The sequence below is a fragment of the Fukomys damarensis genome, unplaced genomic scaffold (genome assembly GCF_012274545.1).
Source record: "Fukomys damarensis isolate Sample0158 unplaced genomic scaffold, DMR_v1.0_HiC HiC_scaffold_30, whole genome shotgun sequence".
NCBI classification, from domain to species: Eukaryota; Metazoa; Chordata; class Mammalia; order Rodentia; family Bathyergidae; genus Fukomys; species Fukomys damarensis.
The window spans coordinates 27,284,931-27,308,176 of record NW_022900942.1 but is presented as its reverse complement, the minus strand read 5'-3'; the positions used below and the strand labels follow the sequence as shown (position 1 = coordinate 27,308,176).

Here is a 23,246-nt window from a genome sequence, read left to right as displayed (position 1 = left end):
ACACTTCTTTGACTAGGTGTCACCCGCATAACCATGGATTATTGTATGGTCTCATCATTCTTTAAATATACATGCATCTGTTAACAATGCTGGTAAGGCTTATAAGGTATGTAGTATGCTTTACTTTTTCATTAAAATTCTCAGCCACTATGATCTTTGAGATGATTGCTTTTGAGATGTTTGTGTCTTACATTTCTTTGTCATCCATGACGACTTCTTGTGACTCTCAAGATAGTAGCCCTCTTCCTCATTTGTTGCTTCTCATCTACTAAGGCTTTAGGTGTTTAGCTAAGCTTATTAACATTGTTTTATAAAGTAAAAATATTTAGACTAAGAACTTGGTAGTTACCTTTTGAAATGAAGTGCACTTTGATCTTTTGTCTTTCTTCCCCCTTACCCCCTCTGCTTACTTCACTCTTTTTGTCCTCTTGAGGCATCTGTAGATCATATTATTGTGAGAGTTAGATATAATAATTCAGTGGGATAATTTGTACCAGCTGTTTAGAACAGTGCCTGCCAAATATTAGTAACTAATAAATATTAGGTGTTTGTTATTATTACCTCCTTTGAAAAAGATGTTTAAGGATCAGATATACAGCAAGCCCATCTGCTGAATTTCTATCAGAATATATGTTTTTAGTTTATAACTTTTTATTTCAACCTGTTATACCCTTACCCCTTCAAAGTTAATGAGTTTTCTGCTGTACTACTATGCTATGAAAGAGTCGTAGAAAAAAATCAATAAACTATTCTTAAAAGTACTTTATGATTTATTTGGCATCAAGCATCAGCAACTTTTATTTTTATGAGTTTAAGTTAAAAGGGCTTTGGTTGTTTTTTTTCTTTTATAAAGGCCAAACCAAGATCACTTTTGGTAATCACTATGTTTCATCTGAATATATCTTTTAAAGTTTTAATTTTTTAAACATTTTTATTAGACTCAAATAGGTAAGTTACCTTTTAGAGTTATATTAGCTAGGAAAAAATTAAGGATTATTGGGCCAGGGATTTGGCTTAGTGGTTCTACCACTGGCCTTGCAAGCTCAAGGACCTGAGTTCGATCCCTGGTACCAAAAAAAAAAGAAAGAAAGAAAGAAAATTAAGGATTATTTAAATAACTTATAACTAGTAGCCTGTTCCATCCAAGAAGCTTTAGGCCTGTAAGATCCAAGGTACATCATGCAAAGGAACAAGATCCCAATGATGAATGTAATTGTACTATTTACTTTAAATGTACTAATAAACTTAATGGGGGGAAAAAAAAGACCAGGGATCAAACTCAGGACCTTGCACTTGTGAGGCAGGCGCCAGAACCACTGAGCTAAACCCCCAGCCCAAGAATACTATTCTTAAGGAAAGTATTTAAGGGGAAAAAAATTATGCAAACCAAATTATAAACAAAGATAAGTGGTTGATTGTGGATCAGTTTTATCATCAGTTTTCTTAGTACACATAACAAATGTGTATTTTGCTGTTGAGTAGTATAAAGGGGTAGGAATTCAGTGAATAGTTTCCTTCGTGGATTATTATCATGTTTGATGATAATATATTATACTATATCACTTATTTTTTAGTTTGTATGTTTTCCCAACTTAATGCTGAATGTGCTCCTCTCTAATCTCTTAATTTCAGGAGTCTATATAAAGACTGTGCAAAGAATTAGTTGCTAATTTTGGATGTGCTTGAAATGAGATTGTCAGCAAATTACATCTTCAAACCCAGGACAGCAGTTTGTTGTGGATGGGACATCATTCCTGGTGTGGAAAATAAATTAAAAATTTCTGAGAAATAGGAACACTGAAATTTTTTTACATATTACACTTCAAGAGTCAGAGTTTATATGATTATGAGAATTTTTTCTTTCCAGTTTTATGTTGAGATTTTATAATGTTAAGTTTATTAGATAGCTGAGACTAGAAAATAGCTTTTTACTGATAATGAGTTTTCTATCTAGAGTGTAAATATAAATTAATATTCCTAAACCCAAGTGGTGTAGCTCACAGGAAATTAATATTTAATTCAGCCCCCCTCCTTAAAAAAAGAATGAATTAGGTCCAGAAAGGTTAATGATTAGCCTGCTATTGCTACCTTTATAAACATGAATTAGGCTAAGTGACACTTCTGAATTCCTTTAACATTCCAGGCTGTGTGCCCAGCTCCAGATATTAAATAAGACAGACATAGCCAGTGCTTTTATGAGGCATGTAGACTATTGTTGTTTTTATGAATAAGAGATACTGATAATGTAAACAATTACATACATATTTTCATACATGTGCCAAAAGAAGTAAACAGGAAACTGAGACAGGAAATCATAGAGAGGCCGACTTGGGGGAGTTCAGGGAGAATGATTAGGAAGCCTGCCTCTCAGGAGCTACCTATACCATATGGCCACCTAGGTAAGCAGGTGCCGCTCTGGGCTTCTGTATGAGCTCGGAAGCCATAGTGTACCCAGAGGTCCTGGGTACTGGGAAAGGAGTTGAGCATGTCAGAGGACCGAAAGGGATTATCCTAGTGAGTGGATAGCAGTCGGAGATGAGTGACAGGTAACCACTGCCCTGATCATTCACATGATAGAGAGTAAATCCACTTGTCTGTAAATAGCATGGTGACTCCTTGGTAGATACAAAACTTGAATGAGCTTTGCTTCTCTGAAGCCTGGGTAGATAAAAGTGAGCTGTTATAAAAACTAGAAAACATGCATCCAGGTTTCCAGAGGTAAAATAGGCTAGAATCTAATCTATCCCTTGAGAGTTTGAAGGTCCCCCCACCGCCCTCTCTTCCTCTCTAAATGATAGGAGGCTACTTTTTGTTTCTTATTCAGAATGCCACATGATTTACTCTTGCTGAGGTATTAGAAACACAGTGTAGTCAGGAATGTGCATGAGACTGGAAAGATTTCTTTATAGCCCTTAGGATCTATCTTTACTTTTGAAACGTTTGACACAGCAGTTTTAGCTCTTTCTATTTTTTGTTGCTTTGGGTTTTTTTGTTTTGTTTTGTTGGAGCACCAATAGCTATATCCAATGTTTATGTAGTTGATGACAGTTCATTGTTTTAGATTGAGCATTATCAGCATATAATAAGTTAGATATATAGTCATTATGTAAGTGTTAACTGTAGTAGTTTCTTCGTTTCAAACCAAAATGGTAGCCTGTATGGTCTTCTCTGGGATTTTCAGTCTAACCCTAAAACCAGTTAAAGATGGCATACGCAAGACCCTTCTGAAATTTACAATGGATAGACAGAATGGCAAAGCAAAGGGGCCACTCTTCTTTGTATCCTTTTCCCATCAAGAGGTTGAGGTTTATTTTCCCCCTCCATGAATATGTTCTGTGATTTTAGTGGAAGGGATCCAGGGTTGGTCCTATGCTTAGCCTTTCAAAGATTGAAGGCTGTTACTTCCTATGTTTTGGAAACAGTTGCTTTGGTGCCTTGAAAAGAACCGCCAATAGCCATGTAAAAAGAAGTTCTAACTTTCTAGCCATTTGCATCAGCATGCCTAACAGGTGAGGGTTGCCCCAGTCATCGCCTGACTACAGACACCTGAGAGACCACTGAGCTGCCTACTTGGTCTGTGCACTGTAGACTGACCATTGAGATAATAAATCTCTAGTGTTGTTTTAAACCTCTGGGTTTTGGGGTAGTTGGCTAGGGATAGCTAATCAAATCAGACAGTGTCCTTAACATTCCATCCTGAGGGATTTAACCTTTGCTTGCTCAACAGAGCCAGCTCCTCTAGGTGAGCTGAGGCCTGTGGGGTGTGGGGTGCTTGCACAGCTGTTTTCCCGGAAGCCGGAGGAGGGGAGCCAGGCACAGGGTGGGCAGACAGAATAGCTCAGGGATACACTTGGTTGAGACAGCTGAGAAACAGCTGCAGTGGCCAAAGTGAGTTGAAAGAGTGGGTGTTTTGTTATCAGGAATAGAACTATTAAACTTGAAGGAAGAAAGATACATAGTTTTTATTCCCCATTTTCTTAGAAGTTGAAGAAAGAGAACAGTTCTTAGCCTAGGCCTGTACCAAGATTCAGTTCTTTGTTAATGTGATCTAGTAAGTGGATGACAGAAGACTGCTCAACAATAAAGAATGATTCAATATAGGGTTATAATTTTCTTCCCTCTTGAATTTTAGGTGAGGGACCATGTCATGTAGGCCTCTATAGCCATGTCGCTCATTAATGTGGTTGCATGTGTGGTAGCTATTAATAATTTGACTCATGTAGCATCTGATTTAAGTAAATTTGCTGTAAAGCAAAATCTGCACTTGTGTACCAAGTCACAAATAGTATCAGTTACAAATCATGCCCTTTGTATCAATGTATTTTTCCTATGTCATGTGATTACCTACATTCATCTCAGACCAAAAAAAAAAAATCGACAAGCACAAGATTCCATATTTTGTTAATAATTTAGGTGTGTGGGATCCTCAGGCAACTTGACGCTCAGAAATAGCAGTCTGGCAACTGAGTCAGCCTTCCTGGTGCCATGACCTTGCCTCTACCTGGGGTCCAAAACCAGCCTTACCTGTGATCAGCAGCCTCAACCTCCTAGGGCCACTCTCCACCTGTTATCTGATGGGGACTTGTGAGTCAGAGGCATTTCATTTGGAGGAGGGAATGGTTGAGGCAGGGAAACACCCTTGACTAGCTGCACAGTAGAATCACCTGTGGGCACTCAAGGTAAACAGCAGCAGGTGTCAGTTCCTAAGCAGCTCTGCAGGATTGCTTACCTTGAATGTTGTCTTTTTTGTGTATATGAACTGGGCCAGCAGAAATGACTGCTCGATTAAGACACTTTTTATATTAATGTTTTACTAAAGAGTCTTTTTCAAGTAAATAGCAAGAAAAATCATGTTTAGGTTGTTATGTGCAGTTTTTAAAGCAGCATGCTGTAGGATAGAAATAAAATTTTGGGGCCTTTTTTGCCACTGATAATAGGTTCCAGGACAACTAGCCACTTAACTTTTCTGAATCCACTTTGTTATTTATAAAATGACAATACTTGCATTGTAGTTTCTGCAAAGAGTAAGTCATGTTAAGAGCTATGTCCTCTCTCACCCTCCCAAGACAGACTTGAGGGTGATTTAAGCCTGAGCAATTAAGGAAGGCCAGATGATACCAGAAACAGACTTACATTTAAACTTTGCATATTGAGAGACTCGGGTGTCTTAATTGTTGAAATAAGCTGGGCCTCCATGGTACAAATTTTGATTACCATTATGCTAAGCCATTTTGGTGGAGGGAACCACGTTGTGATGTTGACTCAACATTACTTGGTGAAAACTTTTTACCTGGGAGTATTTCTCAGTGCTAGGCTTCTAGCTGACAGTGCTGCCCTTGACTTTTACAGCCAGGTCAAGGGAGGCTGTAAGGCTGGTCTTAGAAGATGAGTTTGATGAGGAAAAAGGGACTTTGCCTTTTGAAGGGGAATTGTGTTATAGCCTTGGCTTCTCTGAGCCCTTGGCCTTGGGACCTTTGGTTTAAGAAAAGGAGAGGGGGGGAAATACTAGTGAAAATATAAGCCACGAATAAAGTAGAGGGTAATCCTAGGATAACCCCTGAGGCCATAGGGGAAGACTGGCTGTAACAGAATGTCTGAATCTCAGTTCCTGGAGGGAGGAGGGAGAGTCCCTGGCTACAATGGTATATTCTGGGATGGGAGAGTATCAGGTTGATTAGGAGGACTCTGAGAGAAATGACAAGGGCTTTCGATCGAGCGTCTTGTTAATGTGCTTGATCTGGACTTGTAGTTGTGATAATCAGACTCTTGCAGGTACCAGGTGTTCATTGCTGGATGGTCCTTTGATTTCCTTCTTGTTCTCTACTGCCTTCTCAGTGATCTAAATGGGGTAATCAAAGCCCCATGGTTTTAAACTATTCCTGGGGCTGCTTCCATTCACATAAATTCACTTTTATCATTTTTTACCTTTAACAATTTTAAAGATAGGTATTTAATGTAAATTTTAAAAGATACAATGATAAAATGGCTTATATATACATTTTATATTTTGAAAGTCTGTGTGTGCTATTTGGAAAAAAAAAGTTTGAAATTCTTTGGTATACTCCTACTAGCTGGTTTGTATCTACTTCTAGATTATTGTCCTAACCTAACTGGTTGACTGGCTAGGCTATGCTAGAAATCTTCAGTTTTTATATATACACCAGATGATTCCAGTACAGGTAGGTTACTTATGATCCACCTGGAAATCTTCATGTAATAGATATTGAACAATGCCTCATAAAAACTGGCAACTTCAGAAATATTTTCTCCCAAGCTTATTTTCACCTTTGGTATCATTAAGAAATACCAAAGATTCCTTCCTTCTTTCTTGATTTTTAAACAAATATTGAGATATGTCCATAATCCCAAATTCTCTGATGGACTTGAATCTCAAGTAGGCATAAAAAATTTACAATGGCCTCTCCCCTGGGAATGTATATATTTCACAACTAAAAATCTATCCCAAATTCAGCAAACTTTATTTTTTTAGTAGAGGGCCAGAAAGTAAACACTGTAGGCCTCTATTTAGCATCAGTTTAGAACAAACTACATTATGTATTTAGTCCTGGAATATAGAGTTTGTGTGAAAAGAAAGCCTCTGAATATTTTGGTCTCTGCTCTAAGCCAGCCAGACATCCTTCAAAGGATTCTGCTCCTTCTGTCCCTGAGGCATTGTCAACAGACCAACCAGTTTATAATTCACACTGGGATGCTGTGAACATTATTTTAAAAGTTGGATAATCAATCTCCTGATTAATTAATTAGCACTCCCCTGTGATACAACCTCCTCCCAAAAGCCCCAACTGTGGAGCTCATAAGGCGATGGGGGGGCATTTAGATATGAACTGTAACAGCCCCTGTCAGTCACTGTATGTGTTTACAATGTGACTGTCTGCCTTGGTAGTGAATGGATCACTGGGCAGGAGCAGAGGGGAGGAATTTTAAGTTGGGGTTTGACTTGAATAAAGAAAAGCTGATGGGTCATCCCAGAGGAAACAGGGTATGGTAGTTTGGTGATCAGTTAAACAGCAGCAAAGATTGGGTCAGGCAGCAAGGTAATGGGGAATTGGGAGTGAGGGTGCCATCTCTGAAATACTCTTTGTAAATTATTTTAAGTACACTTTTTCTGTATCCAGTGTCATTAATATATTTACTGTAGAAAAGTTAAGGAAGAAAGTAGAATGCTCATTGTCCCAGCACCCAGCAATAATCACTGTTCATTCTCTGCTACGAGTGAGAGGCATTTATCAGATGAACAGTGGGATTTGGTCAAAGATTGATAAAAAATAACTTATTTCATAATTAACTCATTTCTGCTTAGATGATATATGCCCGCAGAAATGGTAAGGCTTTCAATGGAATATATTTACATTTGTGTACATTTAAAAGCAAAGCCTTTGTTTTTGTTCTACAAATTTTTGCCCTCTCTGCTGCACAGTTTGCATCATGTTTTTACTGCAGTCTTAACACAAATACATTAATGAGTATATTTTCTGTCCCTCTCCTTGAGCCTGATAAGTAGACCCAGAGGGAATGAAATAAGAAATATCTGGGCAAAGTTTGGTGAATCTTGGCAAAGATGATAATTTAGCACTAACTGAAGCAAAATTGTTTGACTGCCATTCTTGATTTTTAAAAAACTTTTTTTCCTGGAAAAATCTTTTAGCCCATATTTCTTATATCACGGCCATAGAGTAAAATGTGTTAGCAGAACCTCAATTTTATCAAGCGAGGAAGAGTAAGGGACCCTTCGGGCAGTATGAAAATCCATGTTTGTTACATTGTTCATACAGCTTAGAGGGCAGGAGTTAATTTTGTCAGTACTAAGGAAAGGAGAACTGCTGATGTGCTGGGTGCTTCCATCAGTAACTTCTCTACACAGTGACAGCATTCTTTTTTATAGCATCTTGTATTTTTCAGTAAAGGTAGTTTGTCGACTTTATTTCTTCAAAAAGCTTTCTATAAAATGGAAATGTTACAATTTAAAATGTTTTTGTCAAACCACAAATGTGCATTATTTTGTTTAGTTGTAAAACTTTTGATGCTGAGGCCATAGAGAATGACATCACATAGAGAATCAGGAGTCACGTGGTTGGCCCTCCAGTGTTGTGTGGGTAGTAGGCAATGGTTGCTGCTGTTGTGTGGTTGGGCTATATCCCTTTTCATGCTTGCTGTGTCCCTGTATATGTAGCATTCTCACACTAATACATGATTATAATACATAATTTTAAAAGTACTGAATAAGTGTTTTGAGCAGAACATTTCTTAATTGATCACTGCTAGAAGAGGTGCTATGTGGTTACCGAGCTGTATACTTTTTTCCCAAATGAAACACTTCCTCTATTGGTGCTTATAAACCCAAACTTCATGTGGTTTAATGTCCCAGTAAGTGGGCCCACGATCAGTGAGATGATATGCACAGGTGTGTCTGGAAGCATGCAGAATGCTTTATCCCTAGTTTGAGTGTGCTGTGAATTTTTAAATTTCAAAGTTGTAGAATTCCAAACAGGTTTTAATTGTGTCTTGGCCTTTTTACATATAGATTTGTATTTATTTATGCATTTTACTAAATCTTTTAAAAAACCAAAAATCATCCAATTATGTTTACATTCCTAACATAATTGGTGTCTTTATTAAAGTTAATAAAGTGTAGTCCTTTTTGTAGGTATGTGAGCTCTCCTGAAATCCTATGCTGCCCACATGATGTTGAGACACTTTATTTGCCTAAAATGACTAAGTACAGTACTTTACATTTTTTATAACCACCAAAGAAGCAAATATTTACTAAGAATACCTTTGAAATTTTTTTCTGATCCAGAGGTGAAGTAGTTGTTATCAGTTGATTCATCTGTTATTTTTCCTCTCTTTCTGTCATCCTCCCTTTCAGTACTAGGCATTGAACCCAAAGCGTCACATACACTAGACAAGCAAGTGCTCTTACACTGAGCTATAACCCTAAGCCCTTTTCATTGGTTTACTTTTTTCTCTCTCTCTCTTTTTTTTTTTTTGAAACAGGACTTGCAAAATTGCCCAGGCAGGCCTAAAACTTGCAGTCTTCTTGTCTCAGTCTCCCATGTAGTTGGAATTTGAGGTACTCATGTGGTGCCCAGTTTGGGGCATCTTTTGTTAACAGATGTTTGCTAATAGAAACTGAACTCTGAAAAGAGAGGATTGGAAGCAAACAAAGTCTTTGAAACTAGTCTTTGAAACTTAATTGGAAAGCATCTCTGGGTCGTTATGTTGCTGAACTGACTTAAAGATTCATTTTCAGATTTGAAGTGGCAAAATGAGAGCTATAGGAATCAGTGAGTCATTTCTTTGTAATTGGGGGTCCAATTTTACAGTCTCTGGACAGCTAAAATGAAATTGATTTGCAAATTACTCTGTGGCTAGGTGGCTTTCACAGCCCCAGGACCAATGGATCCTTTCTCATTCTAACACTACCCGGATCATGGAATCCTTACATGGTCACTTAGGTTCAAGAAAAGAAGAAAATAAAATTTGACTCAGGTATTCCAAAATCTGTTTGCTTTAAGGAATAAAGAACTTGATATTCTTATGGTGTTGCAGTATTTCCTCAGATATTAGAGTGTTGTTTGGAATTCACTATGGAAAATAGCCTCAAATGTTTCTGTTTGCACAACATCCTGGTTGCCACTGGGCAGGTGTGTCCATTACTGACTGCAGGGTATCATCCTCAGCTTAGGAAAACTTGGATTACGGCCCCTGGCATCAGCTTTTCTCTTGCCAGTGAGTCTGTGCTTCTGCCTCCTGCATCTCTGAAGGATTAATATGGAATTTATTTTTTCTCCAACTAGGTGATTATTCTGGTGTGTGGCTGACTTAGGTTTCTGGTTTTTCTTTTCTTGTTCCCATCGCCCAACCTTCTCCCTGTTTCTTAAGCAGTCGACCCCAGCTGGCACCATATCTGCAAATAGGTGGCGCACATTGCTGCTGTCGTCATGATACAGCAAGAGTACTGGCACTGGGGCTTCCTGAGCTTGAGCTGCTTGTTCCAAGAAAAGTGATGTGTGCCTTAAGTCTTTCTGTGTAAATCCTTTCTTCACTCTTGCTTTTTAAATTTATTTTAATGAATTGAATACACGTATAGGGAGGAGAGCAGAATGTAGATCTGAAACCATTGGGAAGACCATTTTGAACACAGCAAAATCTTGCTTTGAGCAATGTACACTGTGTTTTGCATAAAGGTCATTAGTAATCTGCCACTAGGTTAAATTAAACAGGTTTTATGAACATGTTTATATGTGCCTCACTCTGCTAATGTCCGTAATAAAAACTTATGTTGAAGGAATGACTACTGCTCAAGAAACATATATGCTGTTTAAAAAGATAACTTAGCTTTATTTTTGAAATTATGTCCACATTGAGACTGCAGATACAATATTATACTCCTGTGTTAAACAACATATAAAGGTGTATCCTATAAACGTTTGCTGTAATGATGAGTGAATATTGCTCTTAAATCTAGTCACAAGCCTCTTGTGTACTTAACTGTGGGAATGATACATAAAAAGCCAATGAATAGTTTAGTAAATTACCCTTGATTTTTTTTTCAGCTTTAATTGAGTTTATTGGTACATTTTAGGGATACAGTACAGTTACATTCATTGTTGGGATCTTGTACCTCTACATGACAAGTCTTGATTCTCATTTTTTCCCCTTACCCCTGCCCTCCCTTCACCCCCTCCTCCCCTCCCCATCTACAAACACTTTATTTTCATCTTTTCATTATCTCACATTTTTTTCTTTTCCCTTATTACCCTTGATTTTTATATAGTTATGCTGACAGCTGTAAGTTTGTGTGGCTGAGTTTGATTTATTATCATTTTTCCATTAAGTCTCTGAAAATGTCCTTAGGATCTGATACTAACCAAGTTCCCCCTATAATTCTTCATCTTACATTGAAATATCTTTAAATTGTGAAATCCTTGTACAGTTGGCCTTTTGATGTTTTCCTTTGAATTTGTTGATCTTATGGAGAAATTGTAGAGAAGTCGCTGGAGGGTGGTTATTGGGGCTCTTGGCTCTTTGAATTAATTTCTAGTTAGCTGAATGTTTTACTATAATTCTTATGCCATCACTGTCTCAGATGACTGAAGTTAAGGTACATGAAGCCAGTTGTGATGGCACATGCTTGTAATCACGCCCTCTGGGAGCCTGAAGTAGAAGGATTGAAGATGCCACCCATCCTCACAATTTTAGCACAGTCATCAATGTTCCAGTAAAGTTGTAAGTTTTGCAGAATTCACCGTCATTTTCTGGAAGATGAGTGCTAATATAAGATATTTTAAAATATTTTGTAAAAAATATCTTTTCATTTGTGGTAAGTTACTTGCATTTAGTTTAGTTAATAAGTTTCTGCCAGTGAATAGTGTTTAAAATATGGCACATCCTCTGAAAATAAGCTATATTTCTTCATTCATGTTGATTAAATGACCTTCATAGAAAACAAACTGTTTCATTCGCAAGACTGAGGGCTTCATAAACTAATGACAGTTTGAAATGTCAGATTGGCAGCTGGTCCAAGCACAAGATAGCACTGAGACAGGTAGTTTAGATAAGCAGTCGTGTATTAAACACCAAGTACTGTTGCTGGATGTGTTTTCTGTAGTGAGGAAAATGACATTGTCCTCTCCATGGAGTTGCTCCTTGCATCCATAATCAGCATATAGAAATTTTCGTAAGGGTCATGTATAGTGGCCAAATAGAGATTTTCCCAGAAGGCCAAGAATATATTGTTCTTTGGCCATAATTATATAATGTTTTCATTTGCCCAGAATGAACAACTGCAAGCTAACCTTTACTCAAAAGGAATTTTCTGTGCTGATGATATTTGAGAAACGAGTAGAACTATTTTAAAATTATTCTGCAACTTTTTTGTTAGACTCTTAATTTGACAGTGTTCAAGTTTAACTTTGTCCTCATTTCACTTTATCCTGTACACATGCCAAGGCACTTAATAAAAGTCTATACGATCAAAAGGGCACCTCTCCCAGCAGCATGGAATTCCAGTCTCATTTAGATCTGTTTGCCTACTGCCAAAGAATTCAGACAACTGTATGCTTGACTTACAGACAAATAGAGGACAAAGTGCTGACCAGTGATTATATTCAGAATATGGAGCTGAAGTAAGTTTACGTATAATAACTGCAGAAGAAGAAAAAGGAGTATGCAATTGCGCTTCTACTGTATACTTCCTGCCCATGGTGACCATAAAGTGGAATTGTGATGAGCAGACTGGAGTAGAGCAGGAGCCCCAAGGTTGACGTTTGCCCTCATGATCATATACTTCTATATTCCTAAACAATATAGAATTAATAATTAAATAATTAAGCATTTACTTTATGCAGAGGAAACCATACCTCTATTCACACTGCTTTTCATGTTCTCGGGCTATCTGAAAATATTTTATATATAAATATTTTAGTAATATGATGTATTTAAGAGATCTTGTGGTACATATTTCCATATGCTTCCTCATGCATCAGATGTTTGGTCAAACAAAGATCATGAGACTTGTCAGACAATTGAATCATTGTGTTGTGGAGTTTGAATTCAGGTCAGTGTCCTTTTATAAGTTGCTTGTATGTGCATGATTGTATGTTTCGCTTGAAGGAACAATGAGTAGTAAGCAAAGAGCAGAGCTCATTGGCTTTATCACAGTAGGTGGGGCAGATTTTCTCAAACCACTGAAGAAAAAAATAAGGAAAAAGCAATGATGATAATCATGTGCATAGTTCATATTCCAGGTCCAATACAGCTGAACATGATCTTGAACATTATAAGGAAATAAGCTTTCAAATCAAATTACAGTAGAACTTTGCTAACTCAGGCCTAATTTGCCCACCCAGTAGTTCTCACTGAAATCTTGCTGTTCCTCTACTAATTTGAGAAAAACTTAATGACAGGCTGTAAAATTGTCTCATGTTACTTTTTACTTTAGGGTTCATTGTACAAAGTGATAGGATAAGGTACCATAAATAAGAGCACAGGGCCGGGGATTTAGCTCAATGGTGCCCCACCTGCCTCGAAAGCATAAGGTCCTAATATCAATCCCTGTTCTGAACAGGGAAAAAAAAAAAAGCACAAAAACATCAATCAAACCTTGAAGAGCAAAAGACACCCACTGAGGGCTTGATTCATTTTGTGTTTTCTTATTGTAAATTTTGAAGTGTCTTTGTTATACATCAAATAGAAACATGAATAACTGAATAGTCTCCTAGTTTAATAAATTTTCTTATAAAATATAAAACCAATAAGTAAGAGTTACAAGACTTTGAACAGGAAGTGAGATGGGCTGTAACCTGATTTTGTAATATTTTATGGCCAAATTTTGCTATTTAGGGAAAGAAAAGTGAGCGATTAAGCTATATTTTATAGTGTACATTGACTATGAGCTTTGATTTTCTCTTTGCTAAATGACAGGGAAAATATTTTTATTAATATTCACTTTTTTACTCAAAACCTATAATAGCTGCTGACCAGATGTGTCTGAAAAGGGCTATTGGTGATTTGTATTATGTTGAAATACTAGTGAATGTGTGCTTTGAACCTTGAATGAATTATTCACTGAATACTTTTCTCTAAAGTATAGATAGCTGTTATGAATATGCTTTCAAAAAGTTAAAAGCTTCAAATAACTGATAGTTTATATCCTCTGCAGTTAGAAAATGCATGTATCAGGTATGTAAGGTTTTATAGTTATGTTGTGTTCTCAGAGTAGGTTCAGTTTAATTCTTTACACCAGGGAAACAAAGGCATGAATATATGTGCACAGTAAAGATCTGCATTTAAGTACAATTATAATGTTATATGTCTGATTCTCATAATATAAACATTCCCACTGCCTCTACATTAACCTGCATATTTATCTAGTAGGGTCATTTGTAAAAATGAATGAAATGTCTTAGTATAGTGGCAAGAGTGGTAGATCAGTTCTGAACATATTCAGAAGTAAATTGGATAACAAATTACAAATGGTGTTCATGCTTTGTGTTTAAATCTGCACAGATTCTAGATTTTTTACTGTAATAACTTTCAGTTGCATTTCCAAACACTTTGTTAATAGCAAGGCTGAGGGGTGGGCTGGAGGAAGTGAAGGACTCTATATCCAGGAAGTAGTATTAGCCCTTGATGCTGCGAGGTGGAATCCTGAATGTCATGTCTGCTTGATGGGGGGAAATTTGTGAGAACTATTCCACCAAAGCAATTTATTGGCTTTTTAATGTTTTTACCACTAAAATCTACTTTTTAAAGTGCTTATAAAATAAACTTGTAAGCAGTCAGATGTGTGCACCCAGCTTGCAGAGAGACCACACCATGTGAGTGGTAAGATGAGGCTACTGCACATGCTCTGAGGCCTGGTCCTTCAGAGAAGGGAGCTGCTGATAATGTTGGCAGCGGAAGCAAGAGCACCTTTCAGTACAGAGGGCAAATAAGCCTTCTCTGCGCACCCCATCTTCACCAAGTCTTTTTGAGTGTCTTGAGTATCCAAGGCAGGAGAATGTGTTCTGTAGATACTCCATATTTTAAGATTACCCCTTGAAATCTGTATTCTGAGTGTGAACATCTATGAAGTTTTTGACAAGCCTTCAAATTCTACCGTAATTAAATTGCACAGATGGTGTTATCCGCCATTAATACACATGATTTCCATAGTAAAATTAATTGAATTTACTTCCAGCATCTTCATTTCTTTAGCCATCAAGTCCCTTGGTAACAACTAAAAATGACATACTTAATATCCATCTACTTTCCCTGTTAAAATATCCATAGCCACCAATTGTCCAGTGGTCAGACACAGTAAATTGCAAATGAATATCATTATTATAGACCCATGTATTGGCATAAGTCTCACCTGCTTTGCACAAAGCAGGTATTACATAAATTACTTGTTGAATGAATAAATAATGAATGAACAAATTGAAAAGATTCATGCACCAACCTTTTATCTGGTTTATGAATAAAGAAGTTCTGTAAGGAAGCACATCAACCAGATTTCTTTTGTTGATTAGTGTAAAGTGTTGTCATAAAATATAGATCCACATTCATTATTAAACTGTATTATCTAAAATAGATCCAAACCCATTGTTTCACTGGACTTCGTGCATACAAGATCAAATAGATCGTACCTCCTGTCTAATGTATCATGCTCCACTGATAAGTTCTCCTTCTTTACAAATATGAAACACTCCCCAGTGAGAACACTTTGGGGTTACTCCAGTGTGTAGAAACAACAGTGGCCAGGCCACAGCTAGTAAGAGGTGGTCCCTTATCTCGTTGCAGGTGAAAATAGTGTTGATATGAAGTAATATTATTAGAAATAATGTGTGAGAAAAGAATTCCTGCAATGTTTTTTACAATTTAGAGTGAGATATATTCTTCCAACATAACTTTGAAACAGAGAATTAGTACTGCCAGGAGTGATTCAAAATTGTAATCAGATCATCTTTGCTAAAAAGAAGCTGTTTATTTAGGTGGGAACATCACTGTCCCACAGAGACTTGTGTTATGTGCACAGAAATGGCACTCTTGTTTTTCCTCTGAATGACTCACAGGAGCTGGTCACTGAAAAAGACAATTATCTTAGGATATCCTGAAATCTGAGTTGTTGAACATACCCCAGGTTTCTTTCTAACTTCACATTAACTGCCCAGCATAGGTTAAGCAGCAGAGCCACGTAATCACAACAGATAGAACCGGAGAAGGTTGCATGGAACCTTCCTGTGGCCTCCATTCAGAGTGCCACCCTTAGAGTGTATCTGCCACACCTAGAACAACCCTGCCTGATGTGGATCACAAGGAGACTGGAAAGCATAGTCTTCTCTGCACCTGGGAAGGAGAATGACTGGGAATTCGTGAGCTGTATTCTATATAAAATTGGCTAGAGTCAATACGAGAAGTTCCGCCACATAGTGCAGTTTTAAGTGAACTAATTTAATCTGCTTAAGTCTGTGTGAGTTGGCTATTTTCTGAGCCTTGAGAATATCCAAGTCTGGCTAATTCTCCCATTGTACCAGTTTACTGGTGCATAATGAATGGGGATTTGCTTTAATCTTTATGTTTCATGTTATCTAATGTACTAGATCGTCAAATTGAAGCACCATTGGATGAAACTAAGGAGAAAAGATTAGCCACTCATAACTGTTGGTAAATGAAACAGGAATTTTCAGGGATATTTTTTTCTTCACGCATATAGTGAATATCTGCTGGCAACTATTGCAATTTTCCCTTCCCGCCTCTCTGCCATACCCCTCCCAAACACTTTTGCTTATTTGAAGAAAAAAAAAAAAAAAAAAAAAAAAAAAAAAAAAAAAAAAAAAAAAAAAAAAAAAAAAAAAAAAAAAAAAAGAATCCAAATTGTTAGGTCTTATGTGTGATATAACCAGGGTGAGAAGCTAGATTGTATAAGCAGCATGGCTGTTACTACCTGTAACTCTCAAGTGGGCAAAGAACACAGCTTTGGGGATCCACAAAAAGCACTGCATTCATACCCTTAAGACAGAGACATGAACTCAAAGCTGATGGGTGCCTCCCAAGGCTCACAAGAGGAACCGCTTGGTACCCACAGACTTCAACTGTAAAAGCATGCGGAAAATTAAACCAAAAGTCCAAGAGGCTGCCAGGACTTCTCAGATGACCTGACCCCGAGTAACATTCCTGGACTCAGATCTGTTCTTGTTGCTACCTCTGTGGCTCCTCGTGCCCCTCTAAGTGGAGTCCATACCTCTCCCCCCACCGCAGGCAGGTGGTCCTATCCCTGGGTAGCGTTTTCCCTTTGACGGTCAGGGTTTCACTGGTGGGCAGCCCTCTGATAACTATGCCTGAGTGGACCGCCTTCTCGCTGTTCTCTCCCTCTGTTTCTGCACCCCTTTCCTTCCAGGGTTCTCTTCTCCCCAACCCTACCAGTCATGCTGCTTTTCCTCTGCTCTGCTCCCCTATAGTATTTTATTTATGCCTTGCCCTTGGCTCGTGTTACATTCCCTCCTATATTTATAGATATTTCTATCTGTCTCCTTTTACATCTTCTCCTCTAGGCTTCTTTGAGACCAGGGATCTTTATGGGTTTTCTCATCCCCCTAGGGTCTAGTATAATGCTTTGCATGTTACTCGGTCTTCATTTAAATGTAGAATGGATGAGTTTATTATACAAACACTTTTTCCAAATAACTATGGATTGTTAACTCGTATTGTTGGTATTTCTTGAATGTTTAGATTACACAGTATCTTTAATAGATGACTACCTGTAAAATTGTATATAATGTAGAACATGATGGTAAGTTTAGCTTACTGAGAGCCTAAAATATATTCACCTGCTTTTGGCATAGGATGTACCTAGTACTTCCTCTCAGATTATTTTTCTGGATTTTTCCATGTCCATCTGTGTATGAACCAGAATCTGAGATTTAATGATTCAGAGAAACTTACCGAGCAACACAAGAAAAATTATACTTAATGAGGAGAAACATTATTACCTTGTATATGCCATTCATGGATTTATTTTTCAATTGGAGCATAGTTGTATGTATCCTTGGGTTCATCATTAACTATTGGATAATGGTGGTTGATAAAATTATCTTATGAGGCTAAAAATGAGAAGTGGCTTAGGTTCCTAGCAAATTCAGTCCCAGTATAGTTAATGCACCAGTCCAGCAAGTTTTTAAAGAACAAATTTTCTTTTGAAACAATATAAATTCCCCCTTTGCAATAGCAAGATGACATTGCATATGGGATAAGTGGATATTTTCAGATCAGTGTCATTAAAAAGTACAGAATTTTAATGACCCATGTTATGGACAATGAAGCTCCTGCTTGTTAAGATCACACTAGCCATGTGCTATGATCCTATAATAATAAACTGCTTCTGATATCTGCTGTTATTTTATTTATAATTTTAATTAACATAACCTAGTTTTTGCACAACAGTTTATTGCCTTTGGCTCATATATTTTCTGGTATATAATAATGTGCTCTCATGACTAATAACATGTCCTGTTGACTCAGAGTAAGGAAATGTTTATATTAGGAAGGTTTAGATGTCCTGGTCATCTTCGGTTCCATGAACATCCATCTTGCTATAACATTTTTATCCATCTTCAAATTTACACATGGGAAATCTGAATATGAATCATTGTCATAGAAATATATATACTGTGCTTTCTGCTTTTTCTTTCTCCTAAAATAAACTGAGGGATTTCCCCTTCCTAGTCCCTTCTGGTATTTTCTTACTTAAGTTACAGCTAAGATAAATGCAAAGGTTTCATAATCTGGTGGTATTTCTTATCAAGGGTTTTGAATTTGGTTTGGTGTTGACTGATTTTGTATCTATGATTTTTAAGCAAAAGTTGCATCTGGGCCGGGAAGAAAACAGCTTCACTGAAAGGCTGCAAATTCAGTGTATTTTTATTTTTTTTAACCATGAAGCTGTTCACACAGATTTCGTAGGAAACATCTAAATTAAAATATGGTAGTTCTGACATGAACAAGTATTATTGCTCCTTCAAAAACTGGTAAATGTGAGTATGTGATTTCTGAGCCACAAGTACTAGCTCCAGGGTAGTCTCACAGTTTCCATTTGGTTAAACCTCCAGATAAGGTTTATTGTTTTCCTTTCATGTTTTGAGATTATAGGTAAAAACAGTTGAAGAGATTTTCATTGTATATTTGTGATCTGTTTTTAAAATGGTCTCCATTACTTAGGCAATATTAAAGCAACTGTAATAACAGGGAAGCCACAATCAAACTTTAAGTATTTGGGTGGACAATTTTGTTTTTGTTTTGTCTTTTTTTAAAATAGATTTATTTTTTGGAGATTTACTAGGTTTGTGAACAGCATGGAACAGAAGTTGAAACTACAATACTTCACGTATTCCCCTATCTTTTAACACATAGGTGACCTCCCTTACTGTCAACATCACCACCAGCACAGCACATGTGTACTGATTGATAAACCTGCACTGACACAAGGAGTCCTCGTCTCCCAAAATCCATAACTGACATGTACCTATTCAGCATCATACATAATAATTTCACTGTCCTAAAAAATCCTCTGTGCCCTGTCTGTTCATTTCTTTCACTCTACTCCCCTAAAGGCCATTACTCTTTGTACTATCTCCACAGTTTTGTCCTTTTCAAACTATCATACATTTGAAATCATATAGTACGTAGTCTTTTCATGTTAGCTTCTTTCACTTAATAATATGTATTTAAGTTTCCTCTAGGCTTTCTAAGGCTTGATAGCTCATTTCCTTTTAGCACAGAATAATACTCCTTGGATATACTGCAGTTTATTTAGCCATTTATCTACTGAAGAACATCTTGGCTACTTGCACATTTCAGCAGTTGTAAATGAAACTGCCATGAGCTTTAACAAAATAATTCCAATAGAATTTTTGATGTTTTAACATCTGCAGTACCTCACCCATCAGTACAACTTCAGAAAATACAATCTAGTTAGTCCATTATCTCATCTGAGTATCTCACAAAGTTGTATTCTGCTTATGTATACAATACTGTGGAGAAGGATGAGCGTGACCGACACTCAGCCATCTACAGCTGCACCTGGACACGCAGGATGCATAAATTAAAATGGAGCAGATTTTTCGGAGGAAATTCCTGGGAGATAGTCTCTTCAGAATCCCTCAAGTTTTACAGGAGGAAAAGTCAGATTAATTGTCCCTTATGTGAATTGATTGAGACCAGGAATCTTTTAGACATGGGGTGTTTTTTATTTGGGGATGTTTGCTTACACATAATGAAGTATTGTGGGACTGGCACTCAGGTCTAAACACAGAATTCATTTATGTTTCGTACACAGTTGATATACTACCTTGAAGATAACTTTATGCAGTATTTTCAGTGCACCTTGTTTTGACTGAAACCTGTCCCATGAAACTTCATGTGGAGTTTTACACTCATGGTGTCATGTGGCTCCCAAAAAATTTGTATTTGAGAGCATTTAGGTTTCAGGTTTTCAAGGGCCAGGAATGTAGCTCAGCAGCACAGCACTTGCCTGGCAAGTGGGAGGCACTGAGTTTGATTCCTGGTAACAAAAAGGGAAAAAAAGAAAAGATGCTAAATTTCAGGTTTTCAGATCAGGGAAGCTGAAACCATAGTTTCGGACAAGATCTGGAATGTTCAGGGTGGTGTCACTGTAGACTCAAACTAGTTTCAAACAGACTTTCCAGGGAATTTGGTATGGTGAATAGAATGGTCCTTTGTTTTTGTCTTTCCAGAAAGAAAGCTACACCTATTATGTGAATACAGACTTACAGAATTTGGGCAAGAGAAAGGGATTGCCTGTGTGTGCTCCTGGCTACAGTCACAAGTCAGTTGGAAGATAATTTGGAGATGGACCTTCAGTCTTCTAGTATCTTTTGTACAATTTGTTTGACCCTTGAATAGCATTTTTATTTTTTGTTGATACCAGTACAGAGGTTTCTGTGAAAACTCAAGGCATTGTTGGACAGGTCTTAGGGCCAAACTGATGGCCTCATGCATTGCAGTCTTACAGGAGCTTCTTAGATGATCCAGAGCCAAGGTAACTACCAATCTGTTCCTCGCTTTTTCTCCTAAAATAGGCTCTTGGATTATTGGTCTTTGCCTGTGTGCAAGTTTCCCAGAGTTAACTGTAACAAATTATTCCAATCTTGCCTTAATATTACAAATACTATTCAATTGTCACATCTCTGAAGCCCAGATCAGTGTCACTAAACTGAAATCAGGGTGTCAACAAGGTCTTTCCCTCCAAAGGCTGGGAGAGAGTCTGCTTGTTCTTGGGGTTCTGGTGGCTGCCAGTATTTCTTTGCCAATGGCCACATCACTGTCATCCCCACCTCTGTGACCACATTGTCCCCTCTTCTGTCTGTGTCAGGTCTTCCACTTATTAGACATTAGTGGTTGCACTTGGTTCCATCCAGATAATCAAGGAAAATCTCCCCATCTCACCATCCTTGCGAAGATGTGATCCTTCGAAATCACATTTGAGAAGACATTTTCCTATGTAGGATATCATGTACAAGTTCTGGGGATTAGGGCCTGATTATTTTGGGGAGCCATTATTTAGCCTGTCATGTTCTGTTTTCAATAACTATGAAGTGGTTTATAGAAGAGTCCCAGAAGCTCAATACTGTCCTGCAGTGCATCCTGAAGGTATATGAAGTGACTATGGAGAACATATTGTGTCCTGGTACTGTTCCTTAGCACCGTGGGAGTTACAAAGATGCCTAAACTCTGCCTGCCCTGAGGTCACTATGGTTTTGCTAGAAGGGAAGACATGAATGTGGTAAGATAAGTCATGAGGAAAGGTCCTTTTAGAGGCTGAGAAACTTGCAACTGGCACCCACAGTGAGTGTCCAAGATGCTGCGCCTGATATAGCCACCACATGGCTTTGTGTGCCAGATTGACTGGGAAAGATTTGGAAGATGGTCATGTCCAGCCAGCCTCTGGACTTAGTTCTTGTTCTGTGATTCATCATAGTTTCTGGATCTTTTCCTAAGAGCCACACTTCCTGCAAGTGCTCCGTTTTGTATTTTTTACACTTTCTGGTGTGAGATAACTCCATAGTCTACCCTTTGGCTCCTCTTTCTCCAAGGAGCAGTTCAAAATTTCAAAGGGCAGTAGTTCCAAGATTACATCTCTCTGTTAGCAAGTGTGATAAGATTCATCACCTAAGTCAGTGATAACAGAATAAGCTCAACGAAATACACATACAAGAGATGGAACTTAAAATACCATGCTACATCATTCTGAGTAAGTTGAATATCTGCCTACATGAATGTCATGTCTTTATAGAAACTATGGAAATTCTCCTTTAAGAGAGAAAAATCACTTTTTTCTTTGTACATATTTTTAAGGAAGCCTGAATTTCTGTGAGTTGTGATGCATGGTACTGATATCAGTCCAGGGATGCCTGGTGTTCAGTTTATCTCCAGGATCCTGGTTATCTTTAATCAGTGTACACAATATAGAAAAGACTAGACCAAGGTTGATTGAATCTTACATCTCCTCCATGATTCATACTTACTGTTGGGTTTGAGCAAGTTACTTTGCCTTTTCTAAATTACACTTTTTTTAATCTTCAAAAGAAGGCTAATAATGTTTCTTACCTCAAGTTTGTTGGCACCATTAAATAAAATAGCACATGTAAAGTGTTTAGAACATTGCATTAAAGTTTGTCCTTTCTTTTTTGCTCCCCTTTTTTAATTTATATTTGTGGGTTGGATGAGTTTATTGCTGTCATTAGCACACTGCCCAAGTCATCAAACACACCATTCTGTCCACACCCCTCCAACAAGCTCATGCTGACAAATTAAACATTTCTTGGGATTCCATTTCACCTTGAATGTAGACTGAGCTCCTAAATTATATTTTATGTGAAATGTCTTCTATGTTTTTGTCCCCCTGACTTCTCAAATTCAGCATACCATATTTCTGCCAGTAAAAAGCAAAATAAAATAGTTAAGTTGGTGATGGTAACTAATAATGATTCATAACATGAGGGAGGATTATGTAGCCATTGCATTGATGACAGATGCCTTGTAAATATTAACAAAAATCAAATTACTTGAATATTTGCATGTACTTTTGTAAATAATCACATGTACGTTTATGCTTGTACATGATGAGGTTGAGGAAGGGCTGTGTTTGAACACAGTTTGGTCTTAATTGAATGATAATATTCTGGAATTTATAATTCTATTTCATTAAAATTCTTCAATTTTAAGGGTAGAAAAAGAGGATTCCTCCTACACAAAGCTGTTAGTTGTTCACACGCCATGTGTATCCTGCATGATGAGTGATTTGAGAAGGTGCCATATCAGTGCTTTTATCTGAGTGCCATCTTTGGTCTTTAGTCCCTTTTGCAAGGAAAGAGACATAGAAACAGAGTTGGAATGAAATGAAAAACTTTGATAGCTAAGTTTTTTGGGGGAGTGGGGTGGGGTAAAATTGATGCTTTCAAGAAAAAAATACAGTATGTACTAAATTAGAACCATTTTTTCAGTACTTTTGTATTCGTTGAATATATTTTAGTTTCTTTTTGAGAAACGTTACTCTGAAGCTCATTGCCATCGCTATGACTTTGATGCCCTAAATTATTTTCTACAAATGAGTAGAATCCATTTAACCACATTTGGACAGATAAGAGTCTAAAGTAGATATTAGTAAGTTATGGATGTGATTAAAATATATGGTGAATGTTTAAAATAAATTTTATTACAGTAAA

At 37.3% G+C, this 23,246-nt stretch overlaps 1 protein-coding gene across 11 annotated transcripts in view; it reads left to right on the top strand.

Annotated features, from left to right (window-relative positions):
- Window positions 1-23,246, top strand: part of Nedd4l (NEDD4 like E3 ubiquitin protein ligase) — a 331,119-nt gene that overhangs the window by 210,810 nt on the left and 97,063 nt on the right. For 3 of the 11 annotated variants that reach the window (XM_033757521.1, XM_033757518.1, XM_033757520.1), the window contains exon 6: window positions 20,256-20,560. The exons of the other annotated variants lie outside the window; for them this stretch is intronic. The gene's annotated coding sequence lies outside the window, so the exon portion shown is untranslated. The remainder of the gene's footprint in view (window positions 1-20,255; window positions 20,561-23,246) is intronic. 11 annotated transcript variants of the gene reach the window in all.